The sequence below is a fragment of the Gorilla gorilla genome, chromosome 15 (genome assembly GCF_029281585.2).
Source record: "Gorilla gorilla gorilla isolate KB3781 chromosome 15, NHGRI_mGorGor1-v2.1_pri, whole genome shotgun sequence".
NCBI lineage: Eukaryota > Metazoa > Chordata > Mammalia > Primates > Hominidae > Gorilla > Gorilla gorilla.
Window position 1 is genome coordinate 57,185,430 of NC_073239.2, and position 27,043 is coordinate 57,212,472.

A 27,043-nucleotide genomic window follows, 5' to 3' on the forward strand; every position below is an offset into this window, starting at 1 on the left:
GAATTCTATTCCATTCCATTCCATTCCATTCCATTCCACTCCACTCCACTCCATTCCATTCCATTCCATTCCATTCCATTCCATTCCATTCCATTTCATTCCACTCCATTCCGTTCTACTCGGGTTGATTCCATTCCATTCCATTCCATTCCACTCCATTCCATTCCATTCCATTGAATTCCATTCCATTCCATTCCATTCCATTCCATTCCATTCCATTCCATTCCATTCCGTTCTACTCGGGTTGATTCCTTTCCATTCCATTCCATTCCATTCCATTCCATTCCATTCCATTCCATTCCATTCCATTCCATTCCATTCGATTCCCTTCGATTCCATTCCATTCCATTACATTATATTCCATTCCATTCCAATCCATTCCATTCTACTTGGGTTGATTCCATTCCATTCCATTCCATTCCATTCCATTCCATTCCATTCCATTCCATTAAATTCCATTGAATTCCATTCCATTCCATTCCGTTCCATTCCATTCCATTCCATTCCATTCCATTCCATTCCGTTCTACTCGGGTTGATTCCATTCCATTCCATTCCATTCATTTCGATTCCATTCGATTCCATTCGATTCCATTACATTCCATTGCATTCCATTCCAATCCATTCCATTCTACTCGGGTTGATTCCATTCCATTCCATTCCATTCCCTTCCATTCCATTCCATTCGGTTCCATTCGATTCCATTCGATTCCATTCCATTTCACTCCATTCCATTCCTTTACGTTACGTTCCATTCCGTTCCGTACCATTCCATTCCTTTCTACTCGGGTTGATTCCATTCTATTCCACTCCATTCCATTCGATTCCATTCGATTCCATTCCATTCCATTCCATTCCATTCCATTCCATTCCATTCCATTCCATTTCATTCCATTCCATTCCATTCCATGCCATTCCATTCCATTCCATTCCATTCCATTCCGTTCTACTCGGGTTGATTCCACTCCATTCCATTCCATTCCATTCCATTCCATTTCTTTGAATTCCATTCCATTCCATTCCATTCCATTCCGTTCTAATCGGGTTGATTCCATTCCTTTCCATTCCATTCCATTCCATTCCATTCCATTCCATTCCAATCCATTCCATTCTACTCGGGTTCATTCCATTCCATTCTATTCCATTCCATTCTATTCCATTGAATTCCATTCCATTCCATTCCATTCCATTCCATTCCATTACGTTCTACTCGGGTTGATTCTATTCCCTTCCATTCCGTTCCATTCAATTCCATTCCATTGAATTCCATTCCATTCCATTCCATTCCATTCCTTTCCATTCCATTCCATTCCATTCCATTCCATTCCGTTCTACTCTGGTTGATTCCATTCCATTCCATTCCATTCCATTCCATCCCATTCCGTTCCATTCCATTCCATTCGATTCCATTCGATTCCATTCCATTCCATTCCATTCCATTCCATTCCATTCCATTCCATTCCATTCCATTCCATTCCATTCCATTACAATCCATTCCATTCGATTCCATTCCATTCCATTCCATTCCATTCCATTCCATTCCATTCCATTCGATTCCATTCGATTCAATTCGATTCCATTCGATTACATTCCATTGCATTCCATTCCATTCCATTCCATTCCATTCCCTTCCATTCCTTTCCATTCCGTTCTACTCGGGTTGATTCCATTCCATTCCATTCCATTCCATTCCATTCCATTCCATTCCATTATATTCCATTGAATTCCATTCCATTCCATTCCATTCCATTCCATTCCATTCCATTCCATTCCATTCCATTCCATTCCGTTCTACTCGGGTTGATTCCATTCCATTCCATTCCATTCCATTCCACTCCATTCCATTCCATTCCATTACAATCCATTCCATTCTACTCGGGTTGATTCCATTCCATTTCATTGCATTCCATTCTATTCCATTCAATTCCATTCCATTCCATTCCATTCCATTCCATTCCATTCCATTCCGTTCCATTCCATTCGATTCCATTCCATTCCATTCCATTCCATTCCATTCCATTCCATTCGATTCCATTCGATTCCATTCGATTCCATTCCATTCCATTCCATTCCATTCCATTCCATTCCATTCCTTTCCATTCCATTCCATTCCGTTCTACTCGGGTTGATTCCATTCCATTCCATTCCATTCCATTCCATTCCATTCCACTCCACTCCACTCCATTCCATTCCATTCCATTCCATTCCATTCCATTCCATTCCATTTCATTCCACTCCATTCCGTTCTACTCAGGTTGATTCCATTCCATTCCATTCCATTCCATTCCATTGAATTCCATTCCATTCCATTCCATTCCATTCCATTCCATTCCATTCTGTTCTACTCGGGTTGATTCCATTCCATTCCATTCCATTCCATTCCATTCCATTCGATTCCATTTGATTCCCTTCGATTCCATTCCATTCCATTACATTATATTCCATTCCATTCCAATCCATTCCATTCTACTCGGGTTGATTCCATTCCACTCCATTCCATTCCATTCCATTCCATTCCATTCCATTCCATTAAATTCCATTGAATTCCATTCCATTCCATTCCGTTCCATTCCATTCCATTCCATTCCATTCCATTCCATTCCATTCCATTCCGTTCTACTCGGGTTGATTCCATTCCATTCCATTCCATTCAATTCGATTCCAATCGATTCCATTCGATTCCATTCCATTCCATTCCATTCCATTCCAATCCATTCCATTCTACTCGGGTTGATTCCATTCCATTCCATTCCATTCCCTTCCATTCCACTCCTTTCGGATCCATTCGATTCCATTCGATTCCATTCCATTTCACTCCATTCCATTCCTTTCCGTTCCGTTCCATTCCGTTCCGTTCCATTCCATTCCTTTCTACTCGGGTTGATTCCATTCTATTCCACTCCATTCCATTCGATTCCATTCGATTCCATTCCATTCCATTCCATTCCATTCCATTCCATTCCATTCCATTCCATTCCATTCCATTCCATTTCTTTCCATTCCATTCCATTCCATGCCATTCCATTCCAATCCATTCCATTCCATTCCGTTCTACTCGGGTTGATTCCACTCCACTCCATTCCATTCCATTCCATTCCATTCCATTTCTTTGAATTCCATTCCATTCCATTCCATTCCATTCCGTTCTACTCGGGTTGATTCCATTCCTTTCCATTCCATTCCATTCCATTCCATTCCATTCCATTCCAATCCATTCCATTCTACTCGGGTTGATTCCATTCCATTCCATTCCATTCCATTCTATTCCATTGAATTCCATTCCATTCCATTCCATTCCATTCCATTCCATTCCATTTCATTCCATTCCATTCCATTCCATTCCATTCCGTTCTACTCGGTTTGATTCTATTCCCTTCCATTCCGTTCCATTCCATTCCATTCCATTGAATTCCATTCCATTCCATGCCATTCCATTCCTTTCCTTTCCATTCCATTCCATTCCATTCCGTTCTACTCGGGTTGATTCCATTCCATTCCATTCCATTCCATTCCATTCCATTCCATTCCATTCCATTCCATTTCATTGGATTCCATTCGATTACATTCCTTTCCTTTCCATTCCATTCCATTCCATTCCATACCATTCCATTCCATTACAATCCATTCCATTCGATTCCATTCCATTCCATTCCATTCCATTCCATTCCATTTCATTCCATTCCATTCCATTCCATTCGATTCCATTCGATTCCATTCGATTACATTCCATTGCATTCCATTCCATTCCATTCCATTCCATTCCATTCCTTTCCATTCCTTTCCATTCCGATCTACTCGGGTTGATTCCATTCCATTCCATTCCATTCCATTCCATTCCATTCCATTCCATTCCATTCCATTCCATTCCATTCCATTCCATTCCATTATATTCCATTGAATTCCATTCCATTCCATTCCATTCCATTCCATTCCATTCCATTCCGTTCTACTCGGGTTGATTCCATTCCATTCCATTCCATTCCATTCCACTCCATTCCATTCCATTCCATTACAATCCATTCCATTCTACTCGGGTTGATTCCATTCCATTTCATTGCATTCCATTCTATTCCATTCAATTCCATTCCATTCCATTCCATTCCATTCCATTCCATTCCATTCCATTCCATTCCGTTCCATTCCATTCGATTCCATTCCATTCCATTCCATTCCATTCCATTCCATTGCATTCCATTCGATTCCATTCGATTCCATTCGATTCCATTCCATTCCATTCCATTCCATTCCATTCCATTCCATTCCATTCCATTCCTTTCCATTCCATTCCATTCCGTTCTACTCGGGTTGATTCCATTCCATTCCATTCCATTCCATTCCATTCCATTATATTCCATTGAATTCCATTCCATTCCATTCCATTCCATTCCATTCCATTCCATTCCATTCCATTCCATTCCATTCCGTTCTACTCGGGTTGATTCCATTCCATTCCATTCCATTCCATTCCGTTCCATTCGATACCATTCGATTCCATTCCATTCCATTACATTATATTCCATTCCATTCCAATCCATTGCATTCTACTCGGGTTGATTCCATTCCATTCCATTCCATTCCGTTCCATTCCATTCCCTTCCATTCCATTCCATTCGGTTCCATTTGATTCCATTCAATTCCATTCCATTCCATTCCAATCCATTCCATTCAACTCGGGTTGATTCCATTCCATTCCATTCCAGTCTATTCCATTCCTTTCCATTTCATTCCAGTCCATTCCATTCGATTCCATTCCATTCCTTTCCATTTCATTGCATTCCATTCCATTCCATTCCATTTAGTTCCATTCCATTCCATTCCTTTCTACTCGGGTTGATTCCATTCTATTCCATTCCATTCCATTCGATTCCATTCGATTCCATTCCATTCCATTCCATTCCATTCCATTCCATTCTATTCCATTGAATTCCATTCCATTCCATTCCATTCGATTCCATTCGATTCCATTCCATTCCATTCCATTCCATTCCATTCCATTCCATTCCATTCTATCCGGGTTGATTCCATTCCATTCCATTCCATTCCATTCGATTCCATTCGATTCCATTCGATTCCATTCCATTCCATTCCATTCCATTCCATTCCATTCCATTCCAATCCATTCCATTCTACTCGGGTTGATTCCATTCCATTCCATTCCATTCCATTCCCTTCCATTCCATTCCATTCGGTTCCATTCGATTCCATTCGATTCCATTCCATTTCACTCCATTTCATTCCTTTCCATTCCGTTCCATTCCGTTCCGTTCCATTCCATTCCTTTCTACTCGGGTTGATTCCATTCTATTCCACTCCATTCCATTCGATTCCATTCGATTCCATTCGATTCCATTCCATTCCATTCCATTCCATTCCATGCCATTCCATTCCATGCCATTCCATTCCATTCCATTCCATTCCATGCCATTCCATTCCATTCCATTCCATTCCGTTCTACTCGGGTTGATTCCATTCCATTCTATTCCATTCCATTCCATTCCTTTTCTTTGAATTCCATTCCATTCCATTCCATTCCATTCCGTTCTACTCGGGTTGATTCCATTCCTTTCCATTCCATTCCATTCCATTCCATTCCATTCCATTCCAATCCATTCCATTCTACTCGGGTTGATTCCATTCCATTCCATTCCATTCCATTCTATTCCATTGAATTAAATTCCATTCCATTCCATTCCATTCCATTCCATTCCATTCCATTCCATTCCGTTCTACTCGGGTTGATTCTATTCCCTTCCATTCCATTCCATTCCATTCCATTGAATTCCATTCCATTCCATTCAATTCCATTCCATTCCATTCCAATCCATTCCGTTCTACTCGGGTTGATTCCATTCCATTCCATTCCATTCCATTCCATTCCATTCCATACCATTCGATTCCATTCGATTCCATTCCATTCCATTCCATTCCATTCCATTCCATTCCATTCCATTCCATTCGATTCCATTCGATTCCATTCCATTCCATTCCATTCCATTCCATTCCATTCCATTCCATTCCATTCCATTCGAATCCATTCCATTCCTTTCCATTCCATTCCATTTCATTTTTTCCATTGAATTCCATTCCACTCCATTCCATTCCATTCCAATCCATTCCAATCTACTCGGGTTGATTCCATTCCATTCCATTCCATTCCATTCCATTCCATTCCATTCCATTCCATTCCATTCGATTCCATTCCATTCCATTCCATTCCATTCGATTCCATTCCATTCCATTCCATTCCATTCCATTCGATTCCATTCGATTCCATTCCATTCCATTCCGTTCCATTCCATTCCTATCCATTCCATTCTACTCGGGTTGATTCCATTCCATTCCATTCCATTCCATTCCATTCCATTCCATTCCATTCCATTCCGTTCTACTCGGGTTCATTCCATTCCATTCCATTCCATTCCATTCCATTCCATTCCATTCCATTCAATTCCATTCCATTCCATTCCGTTCAACTCGCGTCCATTCCATTCCTTTCCATTCCATTCGATTCCATTCCATTCCATTCCATTCGATTCCATTCCATTCCATTCCAATGCATTCCATTCTACTCGGGTTGATTCCATGCCATTCCATTCCATTCCATTCCATTCCATTCCATTCCATTCCATTCCATTCCATTCCATTCCATTTCATTCCAGTCCATTCCATTCGATTCCATTCGATTCCATTCCATTTCATTGCATTCCATTCCATTCCATTCCATTCCATTCCATTCCATTCCATTCCATTCCATTCCATTCCATTCCGTTCCATTCCGTTCCATTCCTTTCTACTCGGGTTGATTCCATTCCATTCCATTCCATTCCATTCTATTCCATTGAATTCCATTCCATTCCATTCCATTCGATTCCATTTGATTAAATTCCATTCCATTCCAGTCCATTCCATTCCATTCCATTCCATTCCTTTCGAATCCATTCCATTCCATTCCATTCCATTCCATTCCATTCCATTCCATTCCGTTCTATTCGGGTTCATTCCTTTCCATTCCATTCCATTCCAATCCATTCCATTCCGTTCTACTCGGGTCCATTCCATTCCATTCCATTCCATTCCATTCCATTCCATTGCATTGCATTCGATTCCATTCCATTCCATTCCAATCCATTCCATTCTACTCGGGTTGATTCCATTCCATTCCATTCCATTCAATTCCATTCCATTCCCTTCCATTCCATTCCATTCGGTTCCTTTCGATTCCATTCGATTCCATTCCATTTCACTCCATTCCATTCCGTTCCATTCTGTTCCGTTCCGTTCCGTTCTACTCGGGTTGATTCCATTCCATTCCATTCCATGCCATTCCATTCCAATCCATTCCATTCCATTCCGTTCTACTCGGGTTGATTCCACTCCACTCCATTCCATTCCATTCCATTCCATTCCATTTCTTTGAATTCCATTCCATTCCATTCCATTCCATTCCGTTCTACTCGGGTTGATTCCATTCCTTTCCATTCCATTCCATTCCATTCCATTCCATTCCATTCCAATCCATTCCATTCTACTCGGGTTGATTCCATTCCATTCCATTCCATTCCATTCTATTCCATTGAATTCCATTCCATTCCATTCCATTCCATTCCATTCCATTCCATTTCATTCCATTCCATTCCATTCCATTCCATTCCGTTCTACTCGGTTTGATTCTATTCCCTTCCATTCCGTTCCATTCCATTCCATTCCATTGAATTCCATTCCATTCCATGCCATTCCATTCCTTTCCTTTCCATTCCATTCCATTCCATTCCATTCCATTCCATTCCATTCCATTCCAATCCATTCCATTCTATTCCATTCCATTCCATTCTATTCCATTGAATTCCATTCCATTCCATTCCATTCCATTCCTTTCCATTCCATTCCATTCCATTCCATTCCGTTCTACTCGGGTTGATTCCATTCCATTCCATTCCATTCCATTCCATTCCATTCCATTCCATTCCATTCCATTTCATTCTATTCCATTGAATTCCATTCCATTCCATTCCATTCCATTCCATTCCATTCCATTCGAATCCATTCCATTCTACTCGGGTTGATTCCATTCCATTCCATTCCATTCCATTCCGTTCCATTCCATTCGATTCCATTCGATTCGATTCCATTCCATTCCATTCCATTCGATTCCATTCGATTCCATTCCATTCCATTCCATTCCATTCCATTCCATTCGATTCCATTCGATTCCATTCCATTCCATTCCATTCCATTCCATTCCATTCCATTCCATTCCATTCCATTCCATTCCATTCCATTCCATTCCATTCCATTCCATTCCATTCCATTCCATTCCATTCCACTCCATTCCGTTCTACTCGGGTTGATTCCATTCCATTTCATTCCATTCCATTCAATTCCATTCGATTCCATTCGATTCCATTCCATTCCATTCCATTCCATTCCATTCCATTCCCATCCATTCCATTCTACTCGGGTTGATTCCATTCCATTCCATTCCATTCCATTCCATTCCATTCCATTCCATTCTATTCCATTGAATTCTATTCCATTCCATTCCATTCCATTCCATTCCACTCCACTCCACTCCATTCCATTCCATTCCATTCCATTCCATTCCATTCCATTCCATTTCATTCCACTCCATTCCGTTCTACTCGGGTTGATTCCATTCCATTCCATTCCATTCCACTCCATTCCATTCCATTCCATTGAATTCCATTCCATTCCATTCCATTCCATTCCATTCCATTCCATTCCATTCCATTCCATTCCGTTCTACTCGGGTTGATTCCTTTCCATTCCATTCCATTCCATTCCATTCCATTCCATTCCATTCCATTCCATTCCATTCCATTCCATTCGATTCCCTTCGATTCCATTCCATTCCATTACATTATATTCCATTCCATTCCAATCCATTCCATTCTACTTGGGTTGATTCCATTCCATTCCATTCCATTCCATTCCATTCCATTCCATTCCATTCCATTAAATTCCATTGAATTCCATTCCATTCCATTCCGTTCCATTCCATTCCATTCCATTCCATTCCATTCCATTCCGTTCTACTCGGGTTGATTCCACTCCATTCCATTCCATTCATTTCGATTCCATTCGATTCCATTCGATTCCATTACATTCCATTGCATTCCATTCCAATCCATTCCATTCTACTCGGGTTGATTCCATTCCATTCCATTCCATTCCCTTCCATTCCATTCCATTCGGTTCCATTCGATTCCATTCGATTCCATTCCATTTCACTCCATTCCATTCCTTTACGTTACGTTCCATTCCGTTCCGTACCATTCCATTCCTTTCTACTCGGGTTGATTCCATTCTATTCCACTCCATTCCATTCGATTCCATTCGATTCCATTCCATTCCATTCCATTCCATTCCATTCCATTCCATTCCATTCCATTTCATTCCATTCCATTCCATTCCATGCCATTCCATTCCATTCCATTCCATTCCATTCCGTTCTACTCGGGTTGATTCCACTCCATTCCATTCCATTCCATTCCATTCCATTTCTTTGAATTCCATTCCATTCCATTCCATTCCATTCCGTTCTAATCGGGTTGATTCCATTCCTTTCCATTCCATTCCATTCCATTCCATTCCATTCCATTCCAATCCATTCCATTCTACTCGGGTTCATTCCATTCCATTCTATTCCATTCCATTCTATTCCATTGAATTCCATTCCATTCCATTCCATTCCATTCCATTCCATTACGTTCTACTCGGGTTGATTCTATTCCCTTCCATTCCGTTCCATTCAATTCCATTCCATTGAATTCCATTCCATTCCATTCCATTCCATTCCTTTCCATTCCATTCCATTCCATTCCATTCCATTCCGTTCTACTCTGGTTGATTCCATTCCATTCCATTCCATTCCATTCCATCCCATTCCGTTCCATTCCATTCCATTCGATTCCATTCGATTCCATTCCATTCCATTCCATTCCATTCCATTCCATTCCATTCCATTCCATTCCATTCCATTCCATTCCATTACAATCCATTCCATTCGATTCCATTCCATTCCATTCCATTCCATTCCATTCCATTCCATTCCATTCGATTCCATTCGATTCAATTCGATTCCATTCGATTACATTCCATTGCATTCCATTCCATTCCATTCCATTCCATTCCCTTCCATTCCTTTCCATTCCGTTCTACTCGGGTTGATTCCATTCCATTCCATTCCATTCCATTCCATTCCATTCCATTCCATTATATTCCATTGAATTCCATTCCATTCCATTCCATTCCATTCCATTCCATTCCATTCCATTCCATTCCATTCCATTCCGTTCTACTCGGGTTGATTCCATTCCATTCCATTCCATTCCATTCCACTCCATTCCATTCCATTCCATTACAATCCATTCCATTCTACTCGGGTTGATTCCATTCCATTTCATTGCATTCCATTCTATTCCATTCAATTCCATTCCATTCCATTCCATTCCATTCCATTCCATTCCATTCCGTTCCATTCCATTCGATTCCATTCCATTCCATTCCATTCCATTCCATTCCATTCCATTCGATTCCATTCGATTCCATTCGATTCCATTCCATTCCATTCCATTCCATTCCATTCCATTCCATTCCTTTCCATTCCATTCCATTCCGTTCTACTCGGGTTGATTCCATTCCATTCCATTCCATTCCATTCCATTCCATTCCACTCCACGCCACTCCATTCCATTCCATTCCATTCCATTCCATTCCATTCCATTCCATTTCATTCCACTCCATTCCGTTCTACTCAGGTTGATTCCATTCCATTCCATTCCATTCCATTCCATTGAATTCCATTCCATTCCATTCCATTCCATTCCATTCCATTCCATTCTGTTCTACTCGGGTTGATTCCATTCCATTCCATTCCATTCCATTCCATTCCATTCGATTCCATTTGATTCCCTTCGATTCCATTCCATTCCATTACATTATATTCCATTCCATTCCAATCCATTCCATTCTACTCGGGTTGATTCCATTCCACTCCATTCCATTCCATTCCATTCCATTCCATTCCATTCCATTAAATTCCATTGAATTCCATTCCATTCCATTCCGTTCCATTCCATTCCATTCCATTCCATTCCATTCCATTCCATTCCATTCCGTTCTACTCGGGTTGATTCCATTCCATTCCATTCCATTCAATTCGATTCCAATCGATTCCATTCGATTCCATTCCATTCCATTCCATTCCATTCCAATCCATTCCATTCTACTCGGGTTGATTCCATTCCATTCCATTCCATTCCCTTCCATTCCACTCCTTTCGGATCCATTCGATTCCATTCGATTCCATTCCATTTCACTCCATTCCATTCCTTTCCGTTCCGTTCCATTCCGTTCCGTTCCATTCCATTCCTTTCTACTCGGGTTGATTCCATTCTATTCCACTCCATTCCATTCGATTCCATTCGATTCCATTCCATTCCATTCCATTCCATTCCATTCCATTCCATTCCATTCCATTCCATTCCATTTCTTTCCATTCCATTCCATTCCATGCCATTCCATTCCAATCCATTCCATTCCATTCCGTTCTACTCGGGTTGATTCCACTCCACTCCATTCCATTCCATTCCATTCCATTCCATTTCTTTGAATTCCATTCCATTCCATTCCATTCCATTCCGTTCTACTCGGGTTGATTCCATTCCTTTCCATTCCATTCCATTCCATTCCATTCCATTCCATTCCAATCCATTCCATTCTACTCGGGTTGATTCCATTCCATTCCATTCCATTCCATTCTATTCCATTGAATTCCATTCCATTCCATTCCATTCCATTCCATTCCATTCCATTTCATTCCATTCCATTCCATTCCATTCCATTCCGTTCTACTCGGTTTGATTCTATTCCCTTCCATTCCGTTCCATTCCATTCCATTCCATTGAATTCCATTCCATTCCATGCCATTCCATTCCTTTCCTTTCCATTCCATTCCATTCCATTCCGTTCTACTCGGGTTGATTCCATTCCATTCCATTCCATTCCATTCCATTCCATTCCATTCCATTCCATTCCATTTCATTGGATTCCATTCGATTACATTCCTTTCCTTTCCATTCCATTCCATTCCATTCCATACCATTCCATTCCATTACAATCCATTCCATTCGATTCCATTCCATTCCATTCCATTCCATTCCATTCCATTTCATTCCATTCCATTCCATTCCATTCGATTCCATTCGATTCCATTCGATTACATTCCATTGCATTCCATTCCATTCCATTCCATTCCATTCCATTCCTTTCCATTCCTTTCCATTCCGATCTACTCGGGTTGATTCCATTCCATTCCATTCCATTCCATTCCATTCCATTCCATTCCATTCCATTCCATTCCATTCCATTCCATTCCATTATATTCCATTGAATTCCATTCCATTCCATTCCATTCCATTCCATTCCATTCCATTCCGTTCTACTCGGGTTGATTCCATTCCATTCCATTCCATTCCATTCCACTCCATTCCATTCCATTCCATTACAATCCATTCCATTCTACTCGGGTTGATTCCATTCCATTTCATTGCATTCCATTCTATTCCATTCAATTCCATTCCATTCCATTCCATTCCATTCCATTCCATTCCATTCCATTCCGTTCCATTCCATTCGATTCCATTCCATTCCATTCCATTCCATTCCATTCCATTGCATTCCATTCGATTCCATTCGATTCCATTCGATTCCATTCCATTCCATTCCATTCCATTCCATTCCATTCCATTCCATTCCATTCCTTTCCATTCCATTCCATTCCGTTCTACTCGGGTTGATTCCATTCCATTCCATTCCATTCCATTCCATTCCATTATATTCCATTGAATTCCATTCCATTCCATTCCATTCCATTCCATTCCATTCCATTCCATTCCATTCCATTCCATTCCATTCCATTCCATTCCATTCCATTCCTTTCTACTCGGGTTGATTCCATTCCATCCCATTCCATTCCATTCCATTCCATTCCATTCCATTCCATTCCATTCCATTCCATTCCATTCCATTCCATTCCGTTCTACTCGGGTTGATTCCATTCCATTCCATTCCATTCCATTCCGTTCCATTCGATACCATTCGATTCCATTCCATTCCATTACATTATATTCCATTCCATTCCAATCCATTGCATTCTACTCGGGTTGATTCCATTCCATTCCATTCCATTCCGTTCCATTCCATTCCCTTCCATTCCATTCCATTCGGTTCCATTTGATTCCATTCAATTCCATTCCATTCCATTCCAATCCATTCCATTCAACTCGGGTTGATTCCATTCCATTCCATTCCAGTCTATTCCATTCCTTTCCATTTCATTCCAGTCCATTCCATTCGATTCCATTCCATTCCTTTCCATTTCATTGCATTCCATTCCATTCCATTCCATTTAGTTCCATTCCATTCCATTCCTTTCTACTCGGGTTGATTCCATTCTATTCCATTCCATTCCATTCGATTCCATTCGATTCCATTCGATTCCATTCCATTCCATTCCATTCCATTCCATTCCATTCTATTCCATTGAATTCCATTCCATTCCATTCCATTCGATTCCATTCGATTCCATTCCATTCCATTCCATTCCATTCCATTCCATTCCATTCCATTCTATCCGGGTTGATTCCATTCCATTCCATTCCATTCCATTCGATTCCATTCGATTCCATTCGATTCCATTCCATTCCATTCCATTCCATTCCATTCCATTCCATTCCAATCCATTCCATTCTACTCGGGTTGATTCCATTCCATTCCATTCCATTCCATTCCCTTCCATTCCATTCCATTCGGTTCCATTCGATTCCATTCGATTCCATTCCATTTCACTCCATTTCATTCCTTTCCATTCCGTTCCATTCCGTTCCGTTCCATTCCATTCCTTTCTACTCGGGTTGATTCCATTCTATTCCACTCCATTCCATTCGATTCCATTCGATTCCATTCGATTCCATTCCATTCCATTCCATTCCATTCCATGCCATTCCATTCCATGCCATTCCATTCCATTCCATTCCATTCCATGCCATTCCATTCCATTCCATTCCATTCCGTTCTACTCGGGTTGATTCCATTCCATTCTATTCCATTCCATTCCATTCCTTTTCTTTGAATTCCATTCCATTCCATTCCATTCCATTCCGTTCTACTCGGGTTGATTCCATTCCTTTCCATTCCATTCCATTCCATTCCATTCCATTCCATTCCAATCCATTCCATTCTACTCGGGTTGATTCCATTCCATTCCATTCCATTCCATTCTATTCCATTGAATTAAATTCCATTCCATTCCATTCCATTCCATTCCATTCCATTCCATTCCATTCCATTCCATTCCATTCCATTCCGTTCTACTCGGGTTGATTCTATTCCCTTCCATTCCATTCCATTCCATTCCATTGAATTCCATTCCATTCCATTCAATTCCATTCCATTCCATTCCAATCCATTCCGTTCTACTCGGGTTGATTCCATTCCATTCCATTCCATTCCATTCCATTCCATTCCATACCATTCGATTCCATTCGATTCCATTCCATTCCATTCCATTCCATTCCATTCCATTCCATTCCATTCCATTCGATTCCATTCGATTCCATTCCATTCCATTCCATTCCATTCCATTCCATTCCATTCCATTCCATTCCATTCGAATCCATTCCATTCCTTTCCATTCCATTCCATTTCATTTTTTCCATTGAATTCCATTCCACTCCATTCCATTCCATTCCAATCCATTCCAATCTACTCGGGTTGATTCCATTCCATTCCATTCCATTCCATTCCATTCCATTCCATTCCATTCCATTCCATTCCATTCGATTCCATTCCATTCCATTCCATTCCATTCGATTCCATTCCATTCCATTCCATTCCATTCCATTCGATTCCATTCGATTCCATTCCATTCCATTCCGTTCCATTCCATTCCTATCCATTCCATTCTACTCGGGTTGATTCCATTCCATTCCATTCCATTCCATTCCATTCCATTCCATTCCATTCCATTCCGTTCTACTCGGGTTCATTCCATTCCATTCCATTCCATTCCATTCCATTCCATTCCATTCCATTCAATTCCATTCCATTCCATTCCGTTCAACTCGCGTCCATTCCATTCCTTTCCATTCCATTCGATTCCATTCCATTCCATTCGATTCGATTCCATTCCATTCCATTCCAATGCATTCCATTCTACTCGGGTTGATTCCATGCCATTCCATTCCATTCCATTCCATTCCATTCCATTCCATTCCATTCCATTCCATTCCATTCCATTTCATTCCAGTCCATTCCATTCGATTCCATTCGATTCCATTCCATTTCATTGCATTCCATTCCATTCCATTCCATTCCATTCCATTCCATTCCATTCCATTCCATTCCGTTCCATTCCGTTCCATTCCTTTCTACTCGGGTTGATTCCATTCCATTCCATTCCATTCCATTCTATTCCATTGAATTCCATTCCATTCCATTCCATTCGATTCCATTTGATTAAATTCCATTCCATTCCAGTCCATTCCATTCCATTCCATTCCATTCCTTTCGAATCCATTCCATTCCATTCCATTCCATTCCATTCCATTCCATTCCATTCCGTTCTATTCGGGTTCATTCCTTTCCATTCCATTCCATTCCAATCCATTCCATTCCGTTCTACTCGGGTCCATTCCATTCCATTCCATTCCATTCCATTCCATTCCATTGCATTGCATTCGATTCCATTCCATTCCATTCCAATCCATTCCATTCTACTCGGGTTGATTCCATTCCATTCCATTCCATTCAATTCCATTCCATTCCCTTCCATTCCATTCCATTCGGTTCCTTTCGATTCCATTTGATTCCATTCCATTTCACTCCATTCCATTCCGTTCCATTCTGTTCCGTTCCGTTCCGTTCTATTCGGGTTGATTCCATTCTATTCCACTCCATTCCTTTCGATTCCATTCGATTCCATTCGATTCCATTCCATTCCATTCCATTCCATTCCATTCCATTCCATTCCATTCCATTCCATTCCATTCCTTTCCGTTCTACTCGGCTTGATTCCATTCCATTCCATTCCATTCCATTCCATTCCATTCCATTCCATTCCATTCCATTTCTTTCCATTCCATTCCATTCCATGCCATTCCATTCCATTCCATTCCATTCCATTCCGTTCTACTCGGGTTGATTCCACTCCATTCCATTCCATTCCATTCCATTCCATTCCATTTCTTTGAATTCCATTCCATTCCATTCCATTCCATTCCGTTCTACTCGGGATGATTCCATTCCTTTCCATTCCATTCCATTCCATTCCATTCCATTCCATTCCATTCCATTCCAATCCATTCGATTCTACTCGGGTTGATTCCATTCCATTCCATTCCATTCCATTCTATTCCATTGAATTCCATTCCATTCCATTCCATTCCATTCCATTCCATTCCATTCCATTCAATTCCATTCCGTTCTACTCGGTTTGATTCTATTCTCTTCCATTCCGTTCCATTCCATTCCATTCCATTGAATTCCATTCCATTCCATTCCATTCCATTCCTTTCCATTCCATTCCATTCCATTCCATTCCGTTCTACTCGGGTTGATTCCATTCCATTCCATTCCATTCCATTCCATTCCATTCCATTCCATTCCATTCCATTTCATTGGATTCCATTCGATTACATTCCTTTCCTTTCCATTCCATTCCATTCCATTCCATTCCATTCCATTACAATCCATTCCATTCGATTCCATTCCATTCCATTCCATTCCATTCCATTCCATTCGATTCCATTCGATTCCATTCGATTCCATTCGATTACATTCCATTGCATTCCATTCCATTCCATTCCATTCCATTCCATTCCTTTCCATTCCTTTCCATTCCGATCTACTCGGGTTGATTCCATTCCATTCCATTCCATTCCATTCCATTCCATTCCATTCCATTCCATTCCATTCCATTATATTCCATTGAATTCCATTCCATTCCATTCCATTCCATTCCATTCCATTCCATTCCATTCCATTCCATTGCATTCCATTCCATTCCGTTCTACTCGGGTTGATTCCATTCCATTCCATTCCATTCCATTCCACTCCATTCCATTCCATTCCGTTCTACTCGGGTTGATTCCATTCCATTCCATTCCATTCCATTCCACTCCATTCCATTCCATTCCATTACAATCCATTCCATTCTACTCGGGTTGATTCCATTCCATTTCATTGCATTCCATTCTATTCCATTCAATTCCATTCCATTCCATTCCATTCCATTCCATTCCGTTCCGTTCCATTCCATTCGATTCCATTCCATTCCATTCCATTCTATTCCATTCCATTCCATTGCATTCCATTCGATTCCATTCGATTCCATTCGATTCCATTCCATTCAATTCCATTCCATTCCATTCCATTCCATTCCATTCCATTCCTTTCCATTCCATTCCATTCCGTTCTACTCGGGTTGATTCCATTCCATTCCATTCCATTCCATTCCATTCCATTATATTCCATTGAATTCCATTCCATTCCATTCCATTCCATTCCATTCCATTCCATTCCATTCCATTCCATTCCATTCCATTCCATTCCTTTCTACTCGGGTTGATTCCATTCCATTCCATTCCATTCCATTCCATTCCATTCCATTCCATTCCATTCCATTCCATTCCATTCCGTTCTACTCGTGTTGATTCCATTCCATTCCATTCCATTCCATTCCATTCCGTTCCATTCGATACCATTCGATTCCATTCCATTCCATTACATTATATTCCATTCCATTCCAATCCATTGCATTCTACTCGGGTTGATTCCATTCCATTCCATTCCATTCCATTCCATTCCATTCCCTTCCATTCCATTCCATTCCATTCCATTCCATTCCATTCCATTCCATTCGGTTCCATATGATTCCATTCAATTCCATTCCATTCCATTCCAATCCATTCCATTCAACTCGGGTTGATTCCATTCCATTCCATTCCAGTCTATTCCATTCCTTTCCATTTCATTCCAGTCCATTCCATTCGATTCCATTCCATTCCTTTCCATTTCATTGCATTCCATTCCATTCCATTCCATTTCGTTCCATTCCATTCCATTCCTTTCTACTCGGGTTGATTCCATTCTATTCCATTCCATTCCATTCGATTCCATTCGATTCCATTCGATTCCATTCCATTCCATTCCATTCCATTCCATTCCATTCCATTCTATTCCATTGAATTCCATTCCATTCCATTCCATTCGATTCCATTCGATTCCATTCCATTCCATTCCATTCCATTCCATTCCATTCCATTCCATTCCATTCTACCCGGGTTGATTCCATTCCACTCCATTCCATTCCATTCGATTCCATTCGATTCCATTCGATTCCATTCCATTCCATTCCATTCCATTCCATTCCATTCCAATCCATTCCATTCTACTCGGGTTGATTCCATTCCATTCCATTCCATTCCATTCCATTCCCTTCCATTCCATTCCATTCGGTTCCATTCGATTCCATTCGATTCCATTCCATTTCACTCCATTTCATTCCTTTCCGTTCCGCTCCATTCCGTTCCGTTCCATTCCATTCCTTTCTACTCGGGTTGATTCCATTCTATTCCACTCCATTCCATTCGATTCCATTCGATTCCATTCGATTCCATTCCATTCCATTCCATTCCATTCCATGCCATTCCATTCCATGCCATTCCATTCCATTCCATTCCATTCCATGCCATTCGATTCCATTCCATTCCATTCCGTTCTACTCGGGTTGATTCCATTCCATTCTATTCCATTCCATTCCATTCCATTTCTTTGAATTCCATTCCATTCCATTCCATTCCATTCCATTCCATTCCGTTCTACTCGGGTTGATTCCATTCCTTTCCATTCCATTCCATTCCATTCCATTCCATTCCATTCCATTCCAATCCATTCCATTCTACTCGGGTTGATTCCATTCCATTCCATTCCATTCCATTCTATTCCATTGAATTAAATTCCATTCCATTCCATTCCATTCCATTCCATTCCATTCCATTCCATTCCGTTCTACTCGGGTTGATTCTATTCCCTTCCATTCCATTCCATTCCATTCCATTGAATTCCATTCCATTCCATTCCATTCCATTCCATTCCATTCCAATCCATTCCGTTCTACTCGGGTTGATTCCATTCCATTCCATTCCATTCCATTCCATTCCATTCCATTCCATACCATTCGATTCCATTCGATTCCATTCCATTCCATTCCATTCCATTCCATTCCATTCCATTCCATTCCATTCGATTCCATTCGATTCCATTCCATTCCATTCCATTCCATTCCATTCCATTCCATTCCATTCCATTCGAATCCATTCCATTCCTTTCCATTCCATTCCATTTCATTTTTTCCATTGAATTCCATTCCACTCCATTCCATTCCATTCCAATCCATTCCAATCTACTCGGGTTGATTCCTTTCCATTCCATTCCATTCCATTCCATTCCATTCCATTCCATTCCATTCCATTCCATTCCATTCGATTCCATTCCATTCCATTCCATTCCATTCGATTCCATTCCATTCCATTCCATTCCATTCCATTCGATTCCATTCGATTCCATTCCATTCCATTCCATTCCATTCCATTCCTATCCATTCCATTCTACTCGGGTTGATTCCATTCCATTCCATTCCATTCCATTCCATTCCATTCCATTCCATTCCATTCCGTTCTACTCGGGTTCATTCCATTCCATTCCATTCCATTCCATTCCATTCCATTCCATTCCATTCCATTCCATTCCGTTCAACTCGCGTCCATTCCATTCCTTTCCATTCCATTCGATTCCATTCCATTCCATTCGATTCCATTCCATTCCATTCCATTCCAATGCATTCCATTCTACTCGGGTTGATTCCATTCCATTCCATTCCATTCCATTCCATTCCATTCCATTCCATTCCATTCCATTTCATTCCAGTCCATTCCATTCGATTCCATTCGATTCCATTCCATTTCATTGCATTCCATTCCATTCCATTCCATTCCATTCCATTCCATTCCATTCCATTCCGTTCCATTCCTTTCTACTCGGGTTGATTCCATTCCATTCCATTCCATTCCATTCTATTCCATTGAATTCCATTCCATTCCATTCCATTCGATTCCATTCGATTAAATTCCATTCCATTCCAGTCCATTCCATTCCATTCCATTCCATTCCTTTCGAATCCATTCCATTCCATTCCATTCCATTCCATTCCATTCCATTCCATTCCATTCCATTCCGTTCTATTCGGGTTCATTCCTTTCCATTCCATTCCATTCCAATCCATTCCATTCCGTTCTACTCGGGTCCATTCCATTCCATTCCATTCCATTCAATTCCATTCCATTCCATTGCATTGCATTCGATTCCATTCCATTCCATTCCAATCCATTCCATTCTACTCGGGTTGATTCCATTCCATTCCATTCCATTCAATTCCATTCCATTCCCTTCCATTCCATTCCATTCGGTTCCTTTCGATTCCATTCGATTCCATTCCATTTCACTCCATTCCATTCCGTTCCGTTCTGTTCCGTTCCGTTCCGTTCTATTCGGGTTGATTCCATTCTATTCCACTCCATTCCATTCGATTCCATTCGATTCCATTCGATTCCATTCCATTCCATTCCATTCCATTCCATTCCATTCCATTCCATTCCATTCCATTCCATTCCGTTCTACTCGGCTTGATTCCATTCCATTCCATTCCATTCCATTCCATTCCATTCCATTCCATTCCATTCCATTCCATTCCATTCCATTCCATTCCATTCCATTCCATTCCGTTCTACTCGGGTTGATTCCATTCCATTCCATTCCATTCCATTCCATTCCATTCCATTCCATTCCATTCCATGGAATTATATTGAATTCCATTCCATTCCATTCCATTCCATTCCATTCCATTCCATTCCATTCCATTCCATTCCATTCCGTTCTACTCGGGTTGATTCCATTCCATTCCATTCCATTCCATTCCATTACTTTCCATTCGATTCCATTCGATTCCATTCGATTCCATTCCATTCAATTACATTATATTCCATTCCATTCCAATCCATTCCATTCTACTCGGGTTGATTCCATTCCATTCCATTCCATTCCATTCCATTCCATTCCCTTCCATTCCATTCCATTTGGTTCCATTCGATTCCATTCGATTCCATTCCATTCCATTCCAATCCATTCCATTCTACTCGGGTTGATTCCATTCCATTCCATTCCAGTCTATTCCATTCCTTTCCATTTCATTGCATTCCATTCCATTCGATTCCATTCCATTCCTTTCCATTTCATTGCATTCCATTCCATTCCATTCCATTCCATTCCATTCCATTCCTTTCTACTCGGGTTGATTCCATTCTATTCCATTCCATTCCATTCGATTCCATTCGATTCCATTAGATTCCATTCCATTCCATTCCATTCCATTCCATTCCATTCCATTCCATTCCATTCCATTCCGTTCCGTTCTACTCGGGTTGATTCCATTCCATTCCATTCCATTCCATTCCATTCCATTCGATTCCATTCGATTCCATTCCATTCCATTCTATTCCATTCCATTCTATTCCATTCCTATCCATTCCATTCTACTCGGGTTGATTCCATTCCATTCCATTCCATTCCATTCCATTCCCTTCCATTCCATTCCATTCGGTTCCATTCGATTCCATTCGATTCCATTCCATTTCACTCCATTCCATTCCTTTCCGTTCCGTTCCATTCCGTTCCGTTCCATTCCATTCCTTTCTACTCGGGTTGATTCCATTCTATTCCACTCCATTCCATTCGATTCCATTCGATTCCATTCGATTCCATTCCATTCCATTCCATTCCATTCCATTCCATTCCATTCCATTTCATTCCATTCCATTCCATTCCATGCCATTCCATTCCATTCCATTCCATTCCATGCCATTCCATTCCATTCCATTCCGTTCTGCTCGGGTTGATTCCATTCCATTATATTCCATTCCATTCCATTCCATTTCTTTGAATTCCATTCCATTCCATTCCATTCCATTCCGTTCTACTCGGGTTGATTCCATTCCTTTCCATTCCATTCCATTCCATTCCATTCCATTCCATTCCATTCCAATCCATTCCATTCTACTCAGGTTGATTCCATTCCATTCCATTCCATTCCATTCTATTCCATTGAATTCCATTCCATTCAATTCCATTCCATTCCATTCCATTCCATTCCGTTCTACTCGGGTTGATTCTATTCCCTTCCATTCCATTCCACTCCATTCCATTGAATTCCATTCCATTCCATTCCATTCCTTTCCATTCTATTCCATTCCAATCCATTCCGTTCTACTCGGGTTGATTCCATTCCATTCCATTCCATTCCATTCCATTCCATTCCATTCCATTCCATTCCATTCGATTCCATTCGATTCCATTCCATTCCATTCCATTCCATTCCATTCCATTCCATTCCATTCCATTACAATCCATTCCATTCTACTAGTGTTGATTCCATTCCATTTCATTCCATTCCATTCTATTCCATTGAATTCCATTCCATTCCATTCCATTCCATTCCATTCCATTCCATTCCATTCCATTCCATTCCGTTCCATTCCATTCGATTCCATTCCATTCCATTCCATTCCATTCCATTCGATTCCATTCGATTCCATTCGATTCCATTCCATTCCATTCCATTCCATTCCTTTCCATTCCATTCCATTCCGTTCTACTCGAGTTGATTCCATTCCATTTCATTCCATTCCATTCCATTCCATTCCATTCCATTCCATTATATTCCATTGAATTCCATTCCTTTCCATTCCATTCCATTCCATTCCATTCCATTCCATTCCATTCCATTCCATTCCATTCCGTTCTACTCGGGTTGATTCCATTCCATTCCATTCCATTCCATTCCATTCCATTCCATTCCATTCCATTCCATTCGATTCCATTCCATTCCATTCCATTCCGTTCCATTGCATACGATTCCATTTGATTCCATTCGATTCCATTCCATTCCATTCCATTCCGTTCATTCCATTCCATTCCATTCCATTCCTTTCCATTCCAATCCATTCCGTTCTACTCGGGTTGATTCCATTCCATTCCATTCCATTTCATTCCATTCCATTCCATTCCATTCCATTCCATTCCATTCGATTCCATTCCAATCCATTCCATTCTATTCCATTCCATTCCATTCTATTCCATTGAATTCCATTCCATTCCATTCCATTCCATTCCATTCCATTCCATTCCATTCAATTCCTTTCCATTCCATTCCGTTCTACTCGGGTTGATTCCATTCCATTCTATTCCATTCCATTCCATTCCACTCCATTCCATCCCATTCCATTCCATTCCATTCCATTCCACTCCATTCCATCCGATTCCATTCGATTCCATTCCATTCCATTCCATTCCATTTCATTCTATTCCACTGAATTCCATTCCATTCCATTCCATTCCATTCCAATCCACTCCATTCTATTCGGGTTAAGTCCATTCCATTCCATTCCATTCCATTCCATTCCATTCCATTATATTCCATTGAATTCCATTCCATTCCATTCCATTCCATTGCATTCCATTCCATTCCATTCCATTCCATTCCATTTCGTTCTACTCGGGTTGATTCCATTCCATTCCATTCCATTCCATTCCATTCCATTCCATTCCATTCCATTCCATTCCATTCCATTCCATTCCATTCCGTTCCGTTCTACTCGGGTTGATTCCATTCCATTCCATTCCATTCCATTCGATTCCATTCGATTCCATTCGATTCCATTCCATTCCATTCTATTCCATTCCATTCCATTCCATTCCTATCCATTCCATTCTACTCGGGTTGATTCCATTCCATTCCATTCCATTCCATTCCATTCCCTTCCATTCCATTCCATTCGGTTCCATTCGATTCCATTCGATTCCATTCCATTTCACTCCATTCCATTCCTTTCCGTTCCGTTCCATTCCGTTCCGTTCCATTCCATTCCTTTCTACTCGGGTTGATTCCATTCCATTCCATTCCATTCCATTCCATTCCATTCCATTCGATTCCATTCGATTCCCTTCGATTCCATTCCATTCCATTACATTATATTCCATTCCATTCCAATCCATTCCATTCTACTCGGGTTGATTCCATTCCATTCCATTCCATTCCATTCCATTCCATTCCATTCCATTAAATTCCATTGAATTCCATTCCATTCCATTCCGTTCCATTCCATTCCATTCCATTCCATTCCATTCCATTCCATTCCGTTCTACTCGGGTTGATTCCATTCCATTCCATTCCATTCAATTCGATTCCATTCGATTCCATTCGATTCCATTCCATTCCATTCCATTCCATTCCAATCCATTCCATTCTACTCGGGTTGATTCCATTCCATTCCATTCCATTCCCTTCCATTCTATTCCATTCGGTTCCATTCGATTCCATTCGATTCCATTCCATTTCACTCCATTCCATTCCTTTCCGTTCCGTTCCATTCCGTTCCGTTCCATTCCATTCCTTTCTACTCGGGTTGATTCCATTCTATTCCACTCCATTCCATTCGATTCCATTCCATTCCATTCAATTCCATTCCATTCCATTCCATTCCATTCCATTTCATTCCATTCCATTCCATTCCATGCCATTCCATTCCATTCCATTCCATTCCGTTCTACTCGGGTTGATTCCACTCCATTCCATTCCATTCCATTCCATTCCATTTCTTTGAATTCCATTCCATTCCATTCCATTCCATTCCGTTCTACTCGGGTTGATTCCATTACTTTCCATTCCATTCCATTCCATTCCATTCCATTCCATTCCAATCCATTCCATTCTACTCGGGTTGATTCCATTCCATTCCATTCCATTCCATTCTATTCCGTTGAATTCCATTCCATTCCATTCCATTCCATTCCATTCCATTCCATTCCATTCCATTCCGTTCTACTCGGGTTGATTCTATTCCCTTCCATTCCGTTCCATTCCATTGAATTCCATTGAATTCCATTCCATTCCATTCCATTCCATTCCTTTCCATTCCATTCCATTCCATTCCATTCCGTTCTACTCGGGTTGATTCCATTCCATTCCATTCCATTCCATTCCATTCCATTCCATTGCATTCCATTCGATTCCATTCGATTCCATTCCATTCCATTCCATTCCATTCCATTCCATTCCATTACAATCGATTCCATTCGATTCCATTCCATTCCATTCCATTCCATTCCATTCTATTCGATTCCATTCGATTCCATTCGATTCCATTCGATTACGTTCCATTGCATTCCATTCCATTCCATTCCATTCCATTCCATTCCTTTCCATTCCTTTCCATTCCGTTCTACTCGGGTTGATTCCATTCCATTCCATTCCATTCCATTCCATTCCATTCCATTCCATTCCATTCCATTCCATTCCATTATATTCCATTGAATTCCATTCCATTCCATTCCATTCCATTCCATTCCATTCCATTCCATTCCAATCCGTTCTACTCGGGTTGATTCCATTCCATTCCATTCCATTCCATTCCACTCCATTCCATTCCATTCCATTACAATCCATTCCATTCTACACGGGTTGATTCCATTACATTTCATTGCATTCCATTGTATTCCATTCAATTCCATTCCATTCCATTCCATTCCATTCCATTCCATTCCATTCCATTCCATTCTATTCCATTCCATTCCATTCCGTTCAATTCCATTCGATTCCATTCCATTCCATTCCATTCCATTCCATTCCATTCCATTCCATTCGATTCCATTCGATTCCATTTGATTCCATTCCATTCCATTCCATTCCATTCCATTCCATTCCATTCCATTCCGTTCTACTCGGGTTGATTCCATTCCATTCCATTGAATTCCATTCCATTCCATTATATTCCATTGAATTCCATTCCATTCCATTCCATTCCATTCCATTCCATTCCATTCCATTCCATTCCATTCCATTCCATTCCTTTCTACTCGGGTTGATTCCATTCCATTCCATTCCATTCCATTCCATTCCATTTCATTCCGTTCTACTCGGGTTGATTCCATTCCATTCCATTCCATTCCATTCCATTCCATTCCATTCGATACCATTCGATTCCATTCAATTCCATTACATTATATTCCATTCCATTCCAATCCATTGCATTCTACTCGGGTTGATTCCATTCCATTCCATTCCATTCCATTCCATTCCATTCCTTTCCATTCCATTCCATGCCATTCCCTTCCATTCCATTCCATTCGGTTCCATTTGATTCCATTCAATTCCATTCCATTCCATTCCAATCCATTCCATTCTACTCGGGTTGATTCCATTCCATTCCATTCCAGTCTATTCCATTCCTTTCCATTTCATTCCAGTCCATTCCATTCGATTCCATTCCATTCCTTTCCATTTCATTGCATTCCATTCCATTCCATTCCATTTCGTTCCATTCCATTCCATTCCTTTCTACTCGGGTTGATTCCATTCGATTCCATTCCATTCCATTCTATTCCATTCAAATCCATTCGATTCCATTCCATTCCATTCCATTCCATTCCATTCCATTCCATTCTATTCCATTGAATTCCATTCCATTCCATTCCATTCCATTCCATTCCATTCCATTCCATTCCATTCCATTCCATTCCATTCCATTCCATTCCACTCCATTCCGTTCTACTCGGGTTGATTCCATTCCATTTCATTCCATTCCATTCAATTCCATTCGATTCCATTCGATTCCATTCCATTCCATTCCATTCCATTCCATTCCATTCCCATCCATTCCATTCTACTCGGGTTGATTCCATTCCATTCCATTCCATTCCATTCCATTCCCTTCCATTCCATTCCATTCGGTTCCATTCGATTCCATTCGATTCCATTCCATTTCACTCCATTTCATTCCTTTCCGTTCCGTTCCATTCCGTTCCGTTCCATTCCATTCCTTTCTACTCGGGTTGATTCCATTCTATTCCACTCC